The sequence below is a fragment of the Leptonychotes weddellii genome, chromosome 12, assembly GCF_054177405.1.
Source record: "Leptonychotes weddellii isolate Sample4059 chromosome 12, ASM5417740v2, whole genome shotgun sequence".
Lineage (NCBI taxonomy): Eukaryota > Metazoa > Chordata > Mammalia > Carnivora > Phocidae > Leptonychotes > Leptonychotes weddellii.
The window spans coordinates 36366399-36378482 of NC_138380.1; the positions used below are offsets into that span (position 1 = coordinate 36366399).

Here is a 12084-nt window from a genome sequence, read left to right on the forward strand (position 1 = left end):
TTCCTTTTCTCCCCAGGAGATCAAACTCACTGCACCATCCCATTAACCTTCGCTTGGCATCCCTAAAGGTGATGGCGAGGTAAGTAATATTAGGGAAAATTTTAAACACTTAAAGTTTGAAAGACTTGCCAGAAATACAGTACAATAAGCTAAGAAAACACCAAATTCTGAGGCTGCTTTTTCCTCCGATTCTTAGGCTCCAATTTACCCACAAGATGACATTGTGGAGAAGAACAGGTCAGCTTGGAGCATTTTTGCAAAGCAGGGTAGTGCTGAGCTTCAAGCTAACCTGCACTTAGAAAAAAATCAGAGGGGAATGAAATTGCTTTTTTGCTCAGGGAAGCTCTTCCAATTTCAGTTCCAGGGGAAATAATTCATGAGCCGAGCTGTGAGAGAAATGAATGCGCTGGTTCCCAGAGGAAAGGGGATCTGGCCAACTCTCTAACTGCTAATACAAATTTTAGGCTATTTTACATTTGCCCTCATGGGGGGGAAACTAGATATCGCTTATCTAAAACTAAAACATTTTGAATTGGATCTGACTTGGTAGATTTTTGCTAACTCAGCCACCACACGTTGAGGTTGGCCCATGAATTCGGGTTTGAGTCAGTCAGCTGTGTTCCCCAGCAAATTGCTAGCTCTGTCTGGGAGGCCCAGATCAGATCTTGGGCTTCTCTTGCCTGTATAAACTTCCCTCTCACCTGAACACCTGCACAAGGTAGTTTGAATTCACTTTTCCGTTCCAGCCTGAGTTCAGACCAAGAAGTCAGAGTATGGGTTAGACCAGCGCTTCCCACACTGTAATATACCCCCAAGTCGCCTGGGGACCTTATGAACGTGCACACCCCCACATTCTGCCTTTCTGCCAAGTTCCCGGTAGTGATGATGCTGCAGGTCCGTGAACCATACATTTTCTCTACCTGTTCTGAAGCTCTGAGGCAACCTCTCCTCTCAAAACCATCTTCCCCGTCAACCTGCTTCAATTTCTGTCATTAGAGAATCATCTGAGTCTCAAAGGCCTTTTTGCCCTTCCAGAGTCTCCTTTTTAAAATACTTTCCCTGGAGGATTAACATTTGATGCTCTCTCAGTGGACAGTATCAGGGATTAGGTTTCAATTGGTTAAATCCAAACCAAAATGGAATGAGTTAAGACTGTGGATACTAAAGGGACAAAGGCAGCAGGGAACAGAGAAAGGGATCCATTAATGACACAGTCTTCCCCAGTGAAAGGGAAACTAACAAACAAATGAAAACAAAGCCATTCTTTCTGCCCTCAGAGGAGTTTCAAACCAGAGGGCATTACCTAGAACACACTGGAGAGTCACAGCCTTGGAGATAAAACCCCACTATGCCTTAGGATTAGGACTGGGGGCAAATTATGTAACCTTCTGCATTAGCTCCCTAATTTGTGGAGTGGATATGACAGTACCTGGTATTGTCGTGAGGGTTAAATGAGATGTTCCATCTTAGATATTGCCAAGCACCTAGTATGGTAACCCCAATAGTCACTCAAAATGGAATCAAAATGTAATAACACAACCGGTGAAGTTTGCAAAGTTCAGATTAGTAGAAGGACTCAAGAAGGACCTTAGGGATCCAGTGAGCTCCAGTCTGAGGATGAAGGGAATACAGTTGATCACACAATTTGTTCTGTCAGATCTTGTGTTCTATCTCAGCTCTCAGCCTGGAATGATGTCCTTTCTTCAGTGGCTGTCCCTGTCAAATTTACTTCAATGACTGTCCCCATCGAGACCAAAAAACATTTCTTTAAACAACAAAGATATAGGTCCTCGTGGTTCCCTGACTCTTGGCACCTATAATGGGTTGAATGGTGGTCCCCCAAAAAGATTTTTCCACTTCCTAATGCCCAGAAACTGTGATTTTGAAAAAGGGTCTTTGCAGAAGTAATTAAGTTAAAGATTTTTTTTTTTAAGATTTTATTTATTTATTTGAGAGAGAAAGAGACACAGCGAGAGAGGGAACACAAGCAGGGGGAGTGGGAGAGGGAGAAGCATGCTTCCCACAGAGCAGGGAGCCCGATGCGGGGCTCGATCCCAGGACCCTGGGATCATGACCTGAGCCAAAAGCAGACGCTTAACGACTGAGCCACCCAGGTGCCACTAAGTTAAAGACCTTGAGATGCGATCATCCTGGATTACTGAGGTGGGCCCTAAATCCAATGACAAGTGTCCTTATAAGAGACAGGAGAGAGGACACATGAAGAGGAGGAGGAGCGGAGATTGCAGTGACACAGTCAAGGAGACCAAGGTGTGCTGACAGCCACCAGCAGCTGGAAAAGGCAAGGATTCTCCCCTGGCCTCCAGAACTATGAAAGAATTAATTTCTGTTGTAAGGCACCGAGTTTGAGGTCACTTTTACAGCAACCACAGGAAATTAATATAGCAGCCTACAGGAGTGATAGTGGCCATAGAGTGGCTTAGGCTGGCCAGAGGAAGAGGCAGGACAGTGGCTTTGTGGAGAGGACATCAGCCCAGAGCCTCACCATTCCTTCCTGCCTCCCATGCCCTCCCTTACACAATATCTCTTCTGCAGCCCCCATGTAAGGTGTTCCTGCTTGGGTTCTTCTGGGGTTTTCCACTCATCTGCCCCACCTTGGGCCTCAAATGGCCTCACCCAGGCCACCCCTCATGCCAGCCTTGACCTTGGCCAAGTTTTATAGTCAAACTCAGCTACCAGCTTAATCATTAATCATAATTCTCTGTACAGAACGCTCCTGGCCATGTTGGAAAACATACTCTCAAGCTAGACGCTCTCCCCTTTATTACCCAAGTGACAGCTTACAACTACATGCAAAATTACTGTCAAGACTCTGCCAGCATTTGGCAAGTGAGGATGAAGCAAAAGAGGAACTCAAAAGCAAGTGAGCTTCCTTTTACAGTGTTTGATAAGGAAATTTTCCTCTCCAATTTGCAGTAAATAATGGGCAAAGGGGTCGTGTTTGAAATTTCATCTTTATGGCCTCAGAACTGCAATCTCTAGGAACAGCAATTCACAGTAGGAACAAGTGGACCAAACCATGATTTTCTTTTGATGCTATTGTCCTTGCCCTACCTTTTTCAATGCTGTGTATTGCTTGAACATGCTGAGAAAATCTGGATTTCACCATCTAGCAACCCCCTCCTCCAACCCAGGAACTTGCACAGTCTAACTTCCACTTCTCGTTTCATGTCCAGCCCCTTGTTTATACTGAGACTTCTCTAGGACAGACTGTCCTGTGAGCTCTGCCCCCTCCCCCCCACCGATCTCACAGCAAGGGGCTCATCTGGTTCACATCTCTTACTTTGTGAGAGTTGTGGTAAGGAAAGCCCAGGCAGATTCTGGTTACTATATGTCACTATGTGATATCATACAGCACTGTAGTCTACTATTTACCATCTGGGTGACGTGGAGCATTTCCTTAAAATCTGGGAGACACCAGCTTCTCATCTATGAGAAAGGAGTAACAACAGCTTCCTTACATGATTACAATGAGAATCAACAGGGGCACCTGGGTGGCTCATTCAGAGGAGCATCTGCCTTTGGCTCCGGTCATGATCCTGGAGTTCCAGTATCTGAGTGGGGGGCGGGGGGGTCTGCTTCTCCCTCTGACCCTCCTCCCTCTCATGTGCACACTCTCTCTCTCAAAAAATAAAGTCTTTTAAAAAATGAGAATCAACGTATCAGGTCCGGGACTTGGCACTTCTAACGTCCTCAGGAAATATTAGCTACCTTGACTCCCACTGCTATTATTGTGATCGCTGTCATTACCGCCCTCCCCTAAAGATACATAATCCCTTACATCCCCCTCCACCATTTCTGCTTGCTTCCATGTGTGCTCATATAGTGACTGAGGGAGGGATGAAAACAGGAGAAGAAATGTAAGCAAAAACTTGGTGCCTGCTGGATCAAAAGAGGTCTGAGCCATTCAAAGACTAAGAGATGCATTTGAATCTCAGCCTCTTTGATTATCTGTTTCATATTCTGTTCACAGAGTCCTTGTTAGATGCTTTTACCTCAGAAATCACAGCAGCCCAGCTGGCACTGGACTTTGTGTCTGAAACCACCAACCGGCATATGAAATAGACATCACCCCAAGAAACCATTTTGTTTTGTGAACTATGAGACATGTAATTCCAGAATCACCCATTGCAGATAGCCTCGATCCCTCCCTTCTAACTGATGCCACCACTGGTGTCCTTTGGCCAAGCACAGAGGGAAGGGCTTCTGCTCCTGTCCCCGCCAGCCTAACGTTTGTCCACTGAAAGCCCCAGCCTCGTCCTCCTTGGGGTGCTGGCTCTGTGCAACACTTTAAACCGTGGTACCCCTCACTGTATCCCCTCCCCACCTCAGCTCTGACTCCTCCCCTCAACCCACCCACCTCTGCCCTTACCTCTCCATTCAGCCATGCTCTTCTATAACTCTCCACACCTGACTCTTGATAAAAATGCAACTTGTTAATATTGCCTCTGACCTCCTTAGGCCAACTTCAGCCTTCCTGACTATTCCCACCAGCTCTTTTCTAAATGGGAACAAGACCCTGGGAAGTGTGCCTGGCCATCCAGGCGGCGCCCCAAGTTCCTCCGGCGATCTCATCACCCCAGTCAAAAACTGACTTTCCACCAGAAAGTCATCCATTCTCATAGAAGTGCGTCTGATGAACTTGTCACACGGCCCCAGAAATGACAGATGAGAAAGCAAAGGCACTACCCTTGGGATTGGCAACCTAACAGGAACAGGCATTCCCTCCCCCAAGAGGCATTCTTCACGGTCCTCTGTTGGCCAAGACATTGGGAACATTTGTACCTCCTCAAAAATGAGTTATGTCAACAAAGGTCAATCAGTCAATCAGTGTATTAGTTTGCTAGGGCCGACCTAACAAAGTATCACAAGTTGAGTGGCTTAAACAATGGAAATTTATTGTCTCACTGTGCTGGAGGCTGGAAGTCAGAAATCAAGGTTTCAGCATGCTTGCTGACTTCTGGGGGCTGTGAGGGACAGAATCCTTTCCATGCCTCTTCTAATTTCTGGTGGTCTCAGGCAATCCCCAGCTTGTGGATGGCACTCTCGCTGTGTCTTCACGTCATCTTCCTTCTGTACACACCTGTCTGTGCTTCCAAATGCCCCCATTTTTTAAAGACACTAGTCATACTGGGTTAGGGACCACCCTAATGACCTCATCTTATTTTGATCATCTGCAAAGACCCTATTTCCAAATAAGATCACATTCACATGGTCTGGGGGTTAGGACCCCACCATCTTTTGTGGGGACACAATTCAACCCATAACACTTAGGGACAGCATATCCTTGTTTATGTCAAGGATGCGTTCCAGAAGACCTCATGTAACTCAAAGCTCTCATAATTAATTTTTCTAAAGGAAAAACAATAGTAGAGGGCACAGTAGAAGGACTCTTATCTCAACATATATCTATTCACAAACATGTAACGTGTTTGCCCTTCAGTATTTCTTTTTTCTTCTCAGTGTTTTCTCTAACATTTCCCTTTGAGAGTTCACTGAATTTACTGCTTGGCCTGTCTCAGTGGTTGTTTGGCTTCTGTAATGGCATTTTATGTAACTTGCACTGCAAAGTCACTGATTTCTTTTTTTTTTTTTGCAAAGTCACTGATTTCAAGACCCGATTTTCAGCACTCACATGAGCCATATGATTTAATGACATCTTAGATGATATTGTTCTGTGATTCGAGAAGTTTTAAATGCTTAAGTAGCAATGAATATTAAAATAACAGCACAAAAGTGACCAAAATCTTTTGCAGAATTTCTGGTGCATGCGAACACGAGGGTGACCCGCAGCCCACTGACAAAGGAGGCAGGGTGTTTCCATCAAGCAGCCAAAGTGACACTGTCACATGTGAACATGGCATATAGTTCATTTGGCCCCCTGCTTTGAAATTGTGTGATTTTTTTTTTTTTTATAAATTTGAGGAATGTATTTTTTTTTTTCAATTTAGGTAACCAATTGAGACTACGTTAATATTTTCAGGTCACCCTCTTCTCAAATTCACATAGTTCAAATTTGCATTAAATGCCATTGGACTGTGTAATAAGCACTTTTACTTCAGTAAAAAGAATCACAGAGCAAAACTACCCAGAGGAAGAAAGGCAGAGGGAGGCTACATGTCTAGTTACAGAGGCCAGCCTTATGTCGATTAGGGATAAATGGGTTTTAGCCATGTCTCTGGCCCTTGGTCTTTATTTATTTCTTCATCCTCTCTGCCTGGCTCTGAAGTCTACTAACAAAAGAAAAACTACCTTTATTATATGATTTTTTTTTTTGTCCTCTCCTGCCTCCAGCCACCAGAATAGGCCTTGCTATAAATGTTAAGCTCCTAAAGCAGAATGAGACTAAGACGGCATGAGGCAGTTAAGTACTCAGCAGTGCTGTGCTATGTGGGAGGCCACAGGTCAGGAGTCCTGAGACTTGGCTTTCAGTCCTGGCCCTGCCACCAACAAGTTACGCTTCCTGGAATGATTTGTTTAATTTCTCTCGGTTTCCGTTTCTCTGGAGTGAATGGTTTTGTACGTTTTTGTTAAAGGGATGAAAAGCCAAAGGCAATACACAAGATGCACAACTATTTTATTATAGAGAAAAGCAGCGTGGGTCGTGTGAAGGGGATCTCAGATCATGAGCCCACTCTTTTCCCTGCTGAATCCATGGTCCTCCCAAGTTCCTCAGGTGGAGTTGAGGTCTTGTGTGCCATGGGAAAACCCCTTGGGCTGCTCTCACTGGTTTTGCCAATCGTCTCATTATGAATGGCCTCATCTGCCCCACCCTACCCTTGCTTTCATCTACACCTTCACCCAGCCCTGGTGGGGAAGAACGGCTTTCTTTTTAGGACATTGTGTTGACCCTGACTTTAATTGCCTGGCAGGTCCTGGACAGGCCCACCCTTCGGCTTCTGAATAGAAGGGCCCTGGGTAGACACAGTGTCCATATTTTCTGAACCAAAACACATGATTTGTTTCACAAGAGACCTATGAATTTTCAAAGTAAAATAATCTGAAAAATATGAAAATCAAATAATTTAGCCTCTAATTAATTGCCTTAATAAAAAAGGAACAAAATTAGGGTGGGGGGATGGGTTAGCCTGGGGATGGTTATTAAAGAGGGCACGTACTGCATGGAGCACTGGGTGTTATACGCAAACGATGAATCATGGAACACTACATCAAAAACTAATGATGTAATGTATGGTGATTAACATAACATAATAAAAAAAATTTTTTTTAAAGGAACAAAATTACATTAGATTCATCTACCTAAGGAAACCCAGAATGAGACACAGGGCCACACACTTTCCCTTATTGGTGAAGAACTAGAATCCTCTCCCCCTACCCAACTGCTCTCTGTTGCTAATTCCATAGCCAAGCCCCATTTCTTTTTTCCAAAATTCTTTTCTTTCTACATAAAGGAAGAAATTAATTGTCAGCCTCCTGGAAAATAAACAAAAGGAAGAATACATCTTTTCTGGTTTTTAGGAATTTCAGTGTAAAAACATGTTCTGTTTGTGGAGCAAAGGCTTATTATTTTCACCCCATCTTCAACAAGGGTGATTTCCAGAAAGTTTTGGAATTGTACCTTTTGGTTTCATCCTTAACATCTGGATGGGCGTGTTTATGTTTGGTTGTTTCCCATCTTGCAAGGGTGGGAGTGGAGAAAGAAAGGCATTCAATACTCAGCTCTTGCCTGTCCCCCCAGCACTGGCAGCAACTGTTGTCAGTAAATGAAAATGACCTGGGGTTCCAACATCTGTGAACCAGGTTTCCTAGAGAGCTGATGTAAAAGTTGGAGGCGGGAGGGAGGGTTGAAGTCAGGAAGACAGTGCCTTGCCTTTGCAAGGTGCAGTGCGGGCAAATGAGTTCTTAACGAAATAAAAATGCCTCACAGGCATGGGTATCATCCTACCTATTTTCTTCTGGAAACAGTGCTCAGAAGAGGGCTGATGAATAGGTCAGAACACACAGTAATTTTAGAGCCATTCGACAGTTTTTTCTGTACTCAACCAAAAGGTCATTAAAGTTGCCAACTTGTTTGCAGGAGAAACCAAGTCTCACAAAACCCTCTTGTCTCAGATCGGTTTACTGTCGTGACAGCTTTCAGAAAAGAGGAAGAAGCAGATGTTTCTCACGCTCTGACTTCAGTGGGCTTCCCAGTGACCCCTCCAGCAGCAGAGACCTGATTTAAGCCCAGTGGATGCCTCTGAACCAAAGTGCTGCCTCCCCTCTGGCATCTGGTCCAGGACCCCAAGCCTCTGTGGCCCAATCAGTGGAACCAGGACAAGGTCTCTTCTAAGTTGTGTGTTGTTGTTGTTTTTTTTTTAACAGAGAAATTATATTTTTTTCTGGTTTGGAAAATAACCGAGAGCTTGCAGCACTAACTCTCAAGGTGAACTTGGCCAGCTGAAGCACAATTGTAGACTCTGTGACCTGCCAACGTGAGTGACAGGCTGTTTACGCTCATTAGGAGACTAGAAGAATCGAAGGCCTCTGTGGATTTCTTGATTTTTTTGAACACTTTAAATAGAGTGTTTTTTAAAAGGGCATCATTTGGGAATCATCCAGGTATCTTATGATTCCTGTGTTTTCTGTGTATTTAAACTTCTGCGGAGTTTATCAATACAGTAGAGCCATTAGTGATTAATAATTAGTAGTGAGGAACCGTAAAGGTTCAGAATGTGTGGTCATTTAGAGAGACAGCACAGTTAAGGCCCAGGCTCTGGAGCCAGCCTACATTTGAACCGTGGCTCTGTGACCTTGGACAAGTGACTTGTCCTCTCTGAGCCTATTCCTCCACCTGTAAAAATGGCCGGAGAAAAGTACTTTTGCCCAAGACTGTTTTGAAGGTCGAAACTCAGGCATCGGTATTTTTCAAAACATCAAGATGATTCTCATGTGCAGCCAAGCTTTCCAGCCAGGGGTACCCCCTGCCTGTGGCCTTTGGCTGCTCCTCAGAGGATGCTGAAGTGGAGGAGGCCTGGATTTGATGGGACACCTGGCTGGCTGAGAGGATAGCCCGCGAAATCCCAGGCAAGCTTCTTTTCCACGGGCACTGCATGCAGGGAAGGGGTTCTCTCTGCCCTCGTGTGCCAGCCACATAAAAAACAAGTCCTCCAACAGCACTACCAGCCCAAGGCACAGCCATGACCTTCCCACACGCTAGGTGGGGCAGCTCTGCTCAAAGCGTACAAACTGCGGAGTGCCCTTTCTGTGCTGCGGGGCCCAGGGCCAGGGAGGTCTGGCAGGACTCCCGCGAGGTGAGCTTTAGCCACCGGTCTCTAAACTGGGTGCTTCCAGCAGTTTGTCGCAGAATGTTCCTATGACTTCCATATAGTTGTAACCATGCCTCCTCAGCAAATAAGAGCCTCCTCATTATTTCATAATCGTTGATATAAACACTTTTGACTGAATTTGAAATCCAGTTGCATTATCAGGGCATTTTCAACCTAACGTTTGACAATGGAAGAAAAGGAAGAGCTGCTTTGATTCTTTAAATATCATTTTTGAATTACTGTTACGTGGTTTTGAAATTTTTATTCCCAACCTTGAGAATAATGGTTTTTGTCAAGAATTTTTAAAGATCATCATTTAAAATCTTGGCCAGAAACTGCATGCATAAAACCTGATTTTTTAGATTCTATGTGGGAGTTTTATACAAATTCATTTTCTTAATATAATTATGTAATATAAAAAATTTATTTTTTCACCAATAATCATGGAGGTATCCCCAAATTCCCTCTAACTTCTCCGAGTTTGCTGAGCAACAATGTTTTCTCTGTGTGCTGTGATGGGTCAGAAAGCATGGCCATAAAGAGAAACTTTGGTGTGAAACATATGCAAGAATGTTTATAGTGAAACAAACAGGAAACCACCCAAAAGTCCATCAGCAATAGAATGGATAAATGATGGTGTGCTCATTCAATCGAATAGGTTGCAGCAGGGGAAATCAATGAATTTCAGCAACATGTCAACATGAATGAATCTCAAAACCTTAATATTACACGAGGAAAAAAAGTAAGTCACAGAAGAAAACATACAAAGTTCAAAAATAGGCAAAACCAAACAATAAATTTGGGGGAGAGAGGATGATATTTTGAAGGGAAAATAGAGCCATTCATTCATTCATTCAAGTCTGCTCAGACCTCAGAGACTTGATGTTTGTTGTTTTTTCTACCTGAATCCTCTTTCCCCAGAGTGCTTTGGTTTGTCTTTCCCTGCAGTTAGGTCTCTGTTCAAACAGTGCTTTATCTGTGTGAGGTCTTCCCAGACCAACTGATATAAAATTCTGCAAGAGAATATGCAATGTACACACATCTAACAATGTACACATGCATACACCACACACAAATACAAACGTACACATGCGTGCACCATTCACAAATACACATGTATACACCACACACAAATACACACACATCTCTTAGCGGCCGTATTTGACTTTTCTTCATAGAATTCGACACGTGGCATACAGATCCGTTTCCTTTCTGTCTCACCCCAGCCCCCAAGAGGGCAGGAACTTATTTTGTTCACTTCTGTCTCTCCAACACCCAGAACTATGGCTGGCACATAGTAGGAGTTCAGTTAAAATCTGTTGGATCCAAATGAGCATTTAGTTAGCACTTACTTTCTCCCAGGTACAAAATTTAGAGTCCCAAATTGGGTATATAAAAATGAAACTTTGTTTTGCCATAATTGCATTTTATTTTGTTCTCAAACCCCAATTTTCCCTGGTTGAGAAAAATCTATAACTTTCCATGCCAAGGTAAATCTTTCCCTGCTGGTTTTTTCCTCAGGCTCTCCTTTGAGTAAATGGCCAGTATAATATTGTACCCCACTCACCACCTGGCCCTTGTTTCTCCCCCTCTCCTTGGAGGTGAGTTAGTTCCTGGGACACGGGCGCTTACACTGTACTGTGAGGGCCCCACCTCCTCGTCCTCCAGACAGCCTGCTGCATGCGGACATCTCTGACAGTGTTACTTGTCCTGCTAGATCTTTGTTCGCAGACATCTGTCTCCACTGTCCCCACTGATGAAATATTTGAATTCCTCCTCTGCTCTCTGCTCTCAGGAGCCACCCACAGTACTGATTATTTTTGTTCTAACTGCATGGCAGCTCTACCACCTGTGAGCCCCTCTGAGGGGCAGAGGCAACTTGTTGCTAACTTCCTGTACCACCCTAGAATGGCAAGAGATCCAGGGAAAGGGATGCAAAGGTTTTTCTCTCACACCATCTCATGTCTATGCACCTCTCCCATGTTCATCTATGGCCCTGCCGCCTCTTCAGACTTCACGCCGAAGGAAGACGCTCTGAGGTGCCCCCAAACTCAAGAGGGAGTCCCCCTGGTGTCTGCCTTGAGCATCCTCCTCTTCCTGGCGAATCAGGCTTGATCTCAAATCCCCCACACGACAAAAACAAGATCTTCCATCATCCCGAATCCTTCCCTATTCTCTAAAAATTCAAGGAACTTTCTCTCTCTCAAAAATCTTGGCTCTACCTCTATTACCAGAGGTTTTCAAGGGAGTTGGCTCTCTTCAGAAACTCGACTGAGCAGTGGATGACTCAGTGGGTGGAGCGCTGGGGACAACGAGCAAAGTGAGGAAAAGGGGAACATCTGTTGTTTCCTTAGAGTTGTATCTCACCACAGCAGAACCCGTGGCACCACAAGAGTTTGGGAAATGACTTTATAAGTTTAGGTAATGCTTTATTTATCTAATCCTTTGGGAAATCTGCAGAAGTATTTTTTTTTTCTCTCTAACAGATGTTCACTACCTGCAACTCCTTTTGTTTGTTTGTTTTTAACAATTCTTGATGGAAATATTTGTACCACATATTTCACACCCTACAAATTTATTCAGGGCCTAATCCACAAGATAATGACCTGATTTTCAAAAGGAAGTTGTCTTATCAAGAATATTAATTATAGGGCGGAGCAAGATGGTGGAGGAGTAGGAGACCTGGATTTCGTCTGGTCTCAGGAATTCAGCTGGATAGGGATCAAACCCTTCTGAACACCTACAAACTCAACAGGAGATTGAAGAAAAGAATAGCAGCAACTCTGAACAGAAAAGC

At 44.1% G+C, this 12084-nt stretch overlaps 1 protein-coding gene across 1 annotated transcript in view; it reads left to right on the forward strand.

The window, feature by feature from the left end:
* The window catches only part of LOC145716511 (uncharacterized), a 128347-nt gene that overhangs the window by 83476 nt on the left and 32787 nt on the right, over positions 1 to 12084 (forward strand). Inside the window, exon 7 of the mRNA XM_081800247.1 lies at positions 17 to 79. The gene's annotated coding sequence lies outside the window, so the exon portion shown is untranslated. The remainder of the gene's footprint in view (positions 1 to 16; positions 80 to 12084) is intronic.